Source organism: Centruroides sculpturatus, unplaced genomic scaffold (genome assembly GCF_000671375.1).
Source record: "Centruroides sculpturatus isolate CEXI.00-Female unplaced genomic scaffold, Cexi_2.0 scaffold1534, whole genome shotgun sequence".
Classification (NCBI taxonomy): domain Eukaryota; kingdom Metazoa; phylum Arthropoda; class Arachnida; order Scorpiones; family Buthidae; genus Centruroides; species Centruroides sculpturatus.
The window spans coordinates 45,665-55,694 of NW_019386039.1; the positions used below are offsets into that span (position 1 = coordinate 45,665).

The following is a 10,030-nucleotide window of genomic DNA, read 5'->3' on the forward strand; positions in this document are numbered from 1 at the left end:
ACATTATATTAAGTTTTCTTAATTTTTAACTTTAACACCATATATATTACCATAACTATTGCACACTAATGTTTCGTGTACGCAATCGATAAATATTGATGAGAGCTGTAAATTGAAACTCAAACGAGCGTCGTAGCTTCTCCAAGTCAAAATGCATACTAAATGGAAAGTATGTGAAGCAGCGAAACGACCTCAAAATGGCGGCGCTTCCCCCTCCGCCGTGCGCATGCATGACAGTCCCCACTCAACGTAATGAATTCTTTGATCTTTTAACAATCGAGTGTTGTAATTAAATTTTGGATGTAAATAATAGATATGTAGCTGCAATGCCAAACTGTAGCCTCCCGATTTTGTTATCATCAGTTTTCTGAATTGCCTCCCACTAGAGAAGCAAGATTAAAGACGTATTCACGTCAAAAACGAAAGCAATTTCTTTTGGAAGAGGAGAATAAAATATTAGACGAGTTGCAAAAAAGGAATTAACAAAAAGATGTGCCAGATGGCCTACCGGAATGCTGCGTTACAGTGCCAATAAAAGTCGGATCCAATTAGTATTTCAATGGATAGATCACATGACTCCTATTGTGGATCTGCAAGTTCTAGTGGTGGTATCTCTTTGACTGGATAGGCGAACTGTGATACCGTCGGATGAGGGAGATATGTGTTCGAGGATTCGTAAAATTTGTCATTTACACATCCATACTTGTCGCTTTTTATAATGTATCTATTGTAAAAATCCAGCAACGAGTTAATAAACTTTCTTTGGCAACATTTAAAACTGCGTGTGTGACATCATCTGTTATGCGATTTTGTTATAAAAATAATCTCAAATTTTTAATTACTACAAAATGGCAAAAAGCTTAATTTTGAGGGTAGGAATGAGTTTTATACAAAGGTATAAATGTTAAGTTCATTAATGACGAGTAAAATCGTGAAAAAAAAGTCCGACCCTACTGGAAATACACACGACCATCGACTCTACTTTTAACCACCAAAATTTAATAGCATCGATGTCCCTCATATACAAGCCACCCTGCCAAATTTCGTTACTTAATCTTTACCCCATCCCGAGATATTAATTATCTTATTGATTTATTCTAATATATTTTGAAGATCGATTCCTTCGGGACAATGTATGTTAATTATGAACAGTTTAGTGTCCTGTCAATAAATTTCACAACAGGTAATGTATTGGTTGATATGATTTTTGTAAAATAAAATAGGTATGTTCTTATTTTCCAGAATAATAACGCTCCACGGGTACTCATTAGTTCCCTGAAGTATTATACTTTTAGTGGGTAAACAAGCAGGTTTATTGTTAAGACAACATGGTTCTTGTACAAGGACCCCGTCGTAGTTTGAAGTTTTTTCGAGAGCAGCGAGGTGACATCTCTTCCACTGCCGAGGTTTATTTGCAGGATACTAATTGTATCTTTAATTTTATCTTTAATATTTTAAGTTATCTTTAATTTTAATTTCGTGGTCCTCTTTACAATATTTAGCCACGTGTCCGAATTTAAGGCACCTGAAGTATTGCGTCACCAGGAAGAAGTCAGCGACTCTGCACCTCGACCATTGTATATTAATTTTTTCTTCTTTTATTAATAGATTTCGTATGTCAGGGGATGCCTGCAAAACCAAGTTGGTGAATTCTCTCCCCCTTGTTCCCACCGAGAATTTTAAGGTTAATTTGCTTTTTAGGTCTTCGAGATCATATATGTCGTGGTGGAATCGTGTCTCGCTAGGATTGGTCAGATCTGAACCAACAGTAAATGTTGCATGATCAGTTGGATTTGAATGGACGGCGGACCCGACATAGAGCTACAGACGAGCAGAGACGCTGATTGGTCGACTGCCAGTAGCTGTCACGCATATATAGTCAGTTTAGGCGAGAAAATTGGAAGTTGGCTTCTCTTGCTATTGTCTGGAAAATCAGAAGGTATCGTCTGGCCAACGAGAAGTAGATTTCGTCTCGCTAATAACAGGTTATGATTGCCATAAGTGCTACTGCGTTGTAAGGTGTCTTCCTGAACAAACTGATATGGGATACGAACTATTCGCATTTATTGGACTGTTAAGTGTAGTAACTTGACTATATAATTGCTTAATGCAATCATTCTGTCTGTGGATGTCATTTATAATATCGGCTTTATTCTGCTGATTTGGGACAGATTTTAATAATATTAGCGGTAGTTTCTTTTTTGGTAGCACTGTCGAAAATTGTGAAATCGTTTCATTAATCACTCTTTTCAAAGTTTTTAAATCTTCCTCCCTGTGTAGCTTGACTGCAATACCACCCTTATGGATATTTCTAATCCTTTGGACACTTATCTTTAGTTCTGCAAGTTTAACACTTTCCCTAATTAGTTTTTTTCGTATTTTCGCAAGAGTTATTTTCATTTTTATCATAGATTAACAATACATTGTCAGAAAAACCTGGTAAAGATTTCTTGTTTGTTGGTTGAGTTCCCATTTTATTTTTAAGTACTTGACTGTACAGATCAGCAGCCTTTGAGAAATTTAATTCTATTTTAATTATTTTTTCAAGAACACGAGTTTGATTTTCTAAAATTTTTGTTTGGTTTTCATTTTCTATAATTATGTCTAATTTATTGGAGATTTCTTCAAATTTATTCATTTTTATGCCATCACCTTTTGAATGCAACTTGTTATGAATTCAGTGTGTTTCCGAATTCAAATCATGGTTCCACTATTATTTTTTATGTATCCTTTTAGTTAGGTCCTCAAGGACCAAATACGCTGTTTTTCTCAAATCTCCCACAAATTCTTCCCCACTCAGCTTCCTGAGGACAACGCAATATAAACGTTAACAATTCTATCGTTAATAGCCAACCTGGCTAACGTTAAACGTAATAAAATTGGGAGATACTGAATAGTCCATGAAATACGGAGTTACCATTAAAAACTAATGCAACTCCATAGACGCGACCGTTAGGAAAACTGTTATTCTATTTTTAGAACAGTTAGTCTTTTTTTCTTACTGAATCTTTAATCCGTTGTACTTCTGAACGGTTTGGTCCACCATCAAACTTTTGGTAGTGGTGTCTTCCTCTCGTCGAAACGAATTCAACGGTGACCAATATTGTTACCCACACGAAATATTTCCCACGAAAACACAAACAAGAACAAGAGCACAAAACATCACTGACCAGGTTCACCAGTGCCGTACCGTGGGTGTCAGCCGCCCGGGGCGGAGGAAAATTTCGGCCGCTCTTATTTAGGTATTTCAATTTAAAAGACCAAAATTCAGTTTTGTCAATGAACAAGCAATGAAAAATTCGGTGGTAGTGCAGCGACCTGTTTAAAATAGTTCTATTGGATATTAGTGGTGTATATGAACGCGAATGAATCGTATAAGAAAAAAAAAGATCAACAGGTTTCGCAGGAATTTTTTTTTTATTTAGCATTCTGGTACAAAGACCTTGATGCGGGGATATAGAACAAAACAAAGTATACATAACCATACAAAATAATATACACATATTTCACAGATATATCCATCCATTGCAATAACAATTTAATATTAATAGAAAATTACATAATTCAAAAATTATTTTAAACCAAATTCAACAAAAAGAAAAAACAAAAACTTAAACTACATGGGAGAACTATCCGAAAAATTAACAACCAACTAAGTTAAAAAAAAACTTACCTAAAAAAAGAAAGAAAAACAACAGTTTATATCGCTCTTTCAAAAAATCGGATAGTCTCCCAAGCAGTCCAAGCAACAGGTTTCGCAGGAATTCCTCGAACGAAAAAGTTACTAGTTCACCCGGCGAGCCGACTCCCGGACTGTCCGGACGATAGCACTATCGTAGGCGCGATGCAAGTATAAATTAGGATGTTTCAAATTTTTACAAGATATTATTATTTATTATTGCCGCCCCCTAAAATGTGCCGCCCTGCCGCCCCCACTACGGTACGCCACTGAGGTTCACTCATCTAGACTTACAAGTTAGTCTAACCCATTCTTAGTGTCTACAAATCCTCTGCCAAATTTTTTAAATAATGTGTTGCTATTTAACGCTTTTATTCAAGACTTCTTTCGTAAGGCAAAGACAGCCAGCCACATTCAGTTTACTCTATTTTTCGCTTCTTTGATTGTGCTTGTTTTTTTTAAACTTCATAATCATAACCAAAATCTGACAGTGTACCAAAGCTACACCAACTTCAGAGGTTTGAAACAACGTGTAAACTATAACAGCAACACCAGAAGAAGACCAGAACTCAGGACAACCAACCAACGGGTAAAGAAAACTACAGCAGTAACGCGGAACACTTTTAATGTTTCAAAATCCTCTACCAAGTTTAATAATATATGAGTTTGTTTTTAACAATTGTTTTTTAGACTTCCATTGTAAGGCAAAACCAGCCAGTCAATGTATTTTAATTTTATTTCTTTGTACTTTTAATTCTTATTTGAAAATTTATGCGTTGTGGACGCTCATGGGCCCTTTAAGGTCCCCTTTCCTTCGTTCCACCCTTACTTTCCTATCCTCCTTTCTTCACCATTTCATTCTACACAATCTCTTCCCCCATCCTTCCGTTTCCTTACTTAGGGCTAAGTCAGCCGTTAAACGACAGTCCTCTAATTCCTCTATTAAAAGTAGAGTGATAAACCGAAAGGATGATTGATGATGATAAATCGAAATCGTACGATACGTTACCTACCACGGGTTCGCCCATCCCCGCCCTAGAGTAATAGCATCAAAACGAAACCATGACTAACGATAAAAATAAATGTTGCCAGACAGTTTGACATAATATTCATCATTTACTAATAATAATTGATTTATGCATCATAGATTCAGTTATAACGAAATATTCGTTCGTAAGGGACAGATTTTTATTGCGGTAAACCGAAACATTTTTGCATCGAGCCGAATAAGAAATTGTCCAGGGATTCATGATATATTCGTTATACAGACATTTCGTGGTATACGTACTGTACTTTCGAAATCAAACTAATTTTATCACACGTTTGCGTCGATATTGCTGTTTGTCTTCGTATAGATTAAATAGTAATGACACCGAGAAAGATTTCGGAAAGTACACCCGAAGTTTTGGAAAAATCGCGCTCACTCTATCCGAAAATACTCGGATAAAATAGCCAGGTTGACACCAACAGTGTACGGGTAACATCATATTTTATTCGAGCATCGATAAAATCGCCAAGATGATCGATCTCTTGCGATTACAACCGAAACGTTTGCATTTTCAATCGGAGACTGCAGGAAGTAAAATGTTTTCCCCCATTCTTGCGATTTTCGTTACCACTCCGGAAGTTTATATTAAAATTTACGAAAAGTTATTTTAATATAGGCCTACATAAACGGATGGCTACAGAAGAGAATTCACAGATTATTTTAAAATTTCGTTTTATTAAAGACAATAAGTTCAATGTATTCTTTTGATCACGAAAAAAAGAGTAAAGTTTTACTTTCCGAGAAAGCGTCAAAGTTGTTTTTTCGGAGGTATCGAGTCCTACCACTCGAGCTCCCAGAAAGAAATTTCCAGTAACAGTTGATAATTTTTCTCGCCGAGATGCCGTACAAAATCGATTATTCGATTTATTTCTAAGTCGAAACGCGTATTACTATCGAGGTCATTTTCAGATTAACAAATTCGAAACGTTAGTCTCCGCGTTACAATTAGTAATTTTCATTTTTGGGAGCTTGACAATATAGGACGTAAACGGGCGGAAAACAGCAATTCGTAATCCGTAACTTACAAACGAGTTTCCAAGTATTTTACTAGAAATTACCACTTTTGCCGGTAACATTAAGAAAATCGGTACACAATCATGGCAAACAGAAAATATTTACAACTTATTTAATAAATCGATACGCGTAAATTCGTCATTTTCGCCATAGACTTATTTTATTTCACACTTCGTCACGTCTCGTTTCCGAAACAAACTCGACAATATCGATTTTGAAATTTCTCGGTAGTCAATTCTTATCGACGTCCAATCTTCCAATTGGAATCAAATCGACAGACTGAATTGTTCAAATTTGTTTTACAGTTAACTGTTAGATCTTTGTCTTCCTAACCTGCAATTCGAGTAAAATTAATCACACAAGGGGATGCGTGAAGTTAAATCAATTGTATACTCCCTGAGATATCGAGCGAGCATTGCATCCTCCAATTGGACGAGGATTCGTACTGCAATAGTTCATTCTAAGCTTGAAAGCTTCTTAGAATTTACATCTATTGAATACGAAAGGCATTAAGTAAATGGAAGTTTTACATCTAAAATTTCGTTTGCTTAAATACTCCCTGAAGTCCACTAAAACCGGACAGACTTCGATCTTCGTGACGGCAGAGCTTTCTCCAATTTAACTGTTTTGAAGATAGGCAAGTTTGAAATAGTGACTCGTGGCAATTAAAAAGTTGCTACAACTACTTACAATACGTAACAAAACTTACAATACATTTTACATAAGACTTAACACGTCGTCTCGTCCCGGGCTTAACGAATTTTACCACCAAAATCGCAGTAATGACGTGTACCGATGTTGTATCCAAACCAGAACGATCAGATTTATAAAGCCAACGTTAACTTAAAAATCATGCATTTGACCAGAAAGCAGTAATTTTTCTAAAATTTAAGGAAATGGTGGAGTCACTCTCTTGACCCCAGAGCATTAGCTTACGTACAATATACAATATTTTCACCAGCTTCCAACTTGTTTCGACATGGACAAAAAAGGCAGAACACCATTTTTTATATACTTACAGAACATTAAATTAAAAATAATCTTGTTTTGAAAATAAAATCATGCTTGGTAACTTTAGTTACCAGAAATCGAGTCGTTACAATGTATTGGCAGGCAAGCAGCTTTTACACAAGAACAAAAATACTTACGTTAAGAACAGTTGTCCGCAATTATCTGAAAAAATCCATCAAAAGAAAACTTGCTAAAATCTAACAAGACCATTCTGTGGCAATTCGGACGAGTGATCGATCGATCTTATCGTTGAAAGAGTCTTCAATTTTCACGTTAATTCCATTTTCAACTCAAGTATTGAATCTAACATTAACCATATCGGAAAATACTCTCCGAAACTCCCGTCGGGATTAAACGAAATTAGGGCGGCACAGCAGCCAGAATTACGGTCGAAAGTAGTTTCGAAATGTTTTAAATTAGATCTAAAACTGACAGATCACACTCGCGACCAATTCGGTTGAAATGTCATTCCTATTTTTCTCGCACTGTAATAAGAATGTATTTTTTGAATAAAATTCAAAAACCTTTTGGAAACAAATTGCTCATTAGTATTCAACCCGAAGCCGTACTGATAACGCGCTGTACTAAGTTTCCCAAGTTCGATATATTTATTAGAAAATTAATCCGACTGCAATTTCGTTTTCTTACGACTGGAAGTCGAAAGCTTTTGTCATCAGAAAACTAGTCTACCTGCAACGGCACTTCTTTTGTCGTCGGTTAAATTTCGAGTGGAGGATCTACAAATTTACAAATGTAGAAATTTTAAAATACGGGTATCGCGTTTTAAAAAGCCAAAAAACTAATCCCAGCCGTACTCTCTCATTCTGGAAATAGTAAATACCACCTTTGGTCTGTTTGGCCAAATAAATTCTGTCCTGCGGAGTAAAGCTTTTTCTAATTAATTACCTACGTATCTTTTCATAAATACAGTATTAAATTCAAATTACCGCAGTTCGTTTTGCCCATCTTAACGAAATAAAGCTTTTCGTTATATTTCGTACTCGGTCGATCTTACCCGTATTCTCGGTAAAATCTGGATTGGTAGATCCTACATACCTGGTCTCCGGGGATGGCAAGCATCCAGCCAATCTTTAAAAATGCCGTTAACTTCCAAATAAGCAATCCGTTGGTTCGATCCTACAAATAAGAGATTAAATTGGCTCCGCACTTCCCGACTACGTTAACCTACCGAGTAATTGGGAAGAAAATTTCTAATCTAAAATCTCTCGCTTCCAGTCACCGGGTAACGGAGCCGGAAAGACTCGAACACCGTTCGAAAACTCTTCTCCCCCAAGTTTCGAGATGTCGTTCTCAAACTGCGCAGTTAGCTCTGGTCATCCGAGGCACTACAAATAGGAAGAAATATGGCTTTAAAATATAGAATCTCACAGTTAAATAACGAGAAATTAAATATTAAAAAAAAATCTCTGCATTTCTTCCGTAAAAGAACGACGACTCCCATACCCAATTATTTCGAAATCGCATCTGCGATCTTTTATAGCATTTACGGACTCTTCACCGTATACCTACGCCTAGGCCCGAAAAATAGTTCGGCATTGGCACTAGGCATTCAAAATAGTCGCTTCGATATTAATAAAGTTTTGCCTAAAATATATCGGTTAATCCCTCCTGTTTTGGATCAACGACTTTTACTCGTTCCATTCGTCCTACTTTACCGGTTAAATTAAACCGGTCGTCGGACGAATATTATAGTTCTTTGGGTGGAATGCGGTTAAGTCGGATTGCGTCGCAAGGTCCTAGAATATTGCGTCGTATCCTGGTATGGAAAACGGTGTCGTATTGCGGCAGGACCGACGACCTTTGCGCGCGCTTGGCTATCGATCGCCAACTTAAAAATGATAATTCTTTTTACCTCTAGTCCTTAGTGTTTTAGCTTTTTTTATATCGTCTCCCTGGACCTTGTATAAATAGGATTTATTATACCGTGTAGTTTCCACATAGCGAAGAGAGAAGTCTCGGTCGGAAGGCAAAACAAAAATTCACCCGCATCCAAAAAAAGAGCTTAACGTAATTATTGCAACGTTTTTTGGATGCGGGTGAAAATAAAAATGATTTTGTTTTACCTTCCGACCGCTAATCGGAAACAACACCGGTATAATAAGTCCTATTTATAAACAAGATCCAAGAGACGATATAAAAACAAAAATTAAAAATTCTTATATTCTGTAAAGTATCGATTCAAAACTTATTAAAAACTAGTGGAAGAATTATTAAAGAATTATCATTGTTAGTCCGTTTTAATAAGTAACTAATATGCATTTTTGTTAGTTATATATTTTACCAATACGTAAAAATCCTATAACTTTCTATAATCTGTCGATGTATCGTTTTATTTATTAACAAGCAAAATGTTATCGAAGTATGGCGGTTAGATAACGATTGCGAGACCTTTGCCTTCCGCATCACTTTAATATGTCTCTTCCGTAAACACGGGTGCACCTCGTCTACTGAATTCCTTTCTCGTTCGTAATTTACGGATCCGATCAGATTTAAAAACATTACTTTTTTTTATAAATTATAGTTATCGACGACGAATTTATAAACAAAAATGATCGGTTTATAAAACCTTCGTAAAATCGTTTCTAGCCTTTACGATTAATATGGACTCAGTTCTTACCGACGACGGTTAAAATTTAGTGGACGATACTCGCCCAGCTGCCGATTAATGCCAAAATTAATAATACGAAAATACATGTGTAATAATTAACGACGTTTAACTTTTATACCTTTGATAAATCGTTTAAACAACATTTAAGCGTAGAATTAACGATAATTAAATAATATAAGTTATTTTTATTTATTTATCGATAATTTTAATTCGATGAAATTTTTAAACTATTGGGACAGGTCGGAATAAATACCACCAAATTTAATAATTACGGGATGGAGAAAAATATACAAATTAATATAGGCCTAAATATCGGATACAATGGTTAATTTTTCATATCTCGATTTTAACCCGAAAATTATATATTTTACTCGGTGGTTTGCGTCAATTATTTTTTAAAAACCAATGACATTTTTTATTCACTAATATAAACTAGAATATTAAAATGAAAATTAAGAGTATTTTACAAAACAGCTTTTATTTTCATAAATTAAAAACGGTGAAAGTAAATATACATCTTAACATTTTTTTCGTTTCAAATTTCATTGAAATACATCTCGCTCGACCGTAACATTTGCACTCGAAACAAAATTGCCCGGGCCGACGTTAAAAATTCAGTATAAGTTAACAATTGACTAAGTATAAAATA

The 10,030-nt window shown here is 35.5% G+C and overlaps 1 long non-coding RNA gene across 1 annotated transcript; it reads right to left on the reverse strand.

Moving 5' to 3' along the window:
- Positions 1 to 4,106: 4,106 nt before the first annotated feature.
- LOC111613264 lies at positions 4,107 to 8,884 on the reverse strand. The gene is made up of 2 exons (XR_002754745.1): positions 8,217 to 8,884; positions 4,107 to 8,098 (listed from the first exon to the last, which is right to left on the reverse strand). It is a non-coding gene; the product is annotated as an uncharacterized LOC111613264 (long non-coding RNA).
- Positions 8,885 to 10,030: the final 1,146 nt, after the last annotated feature.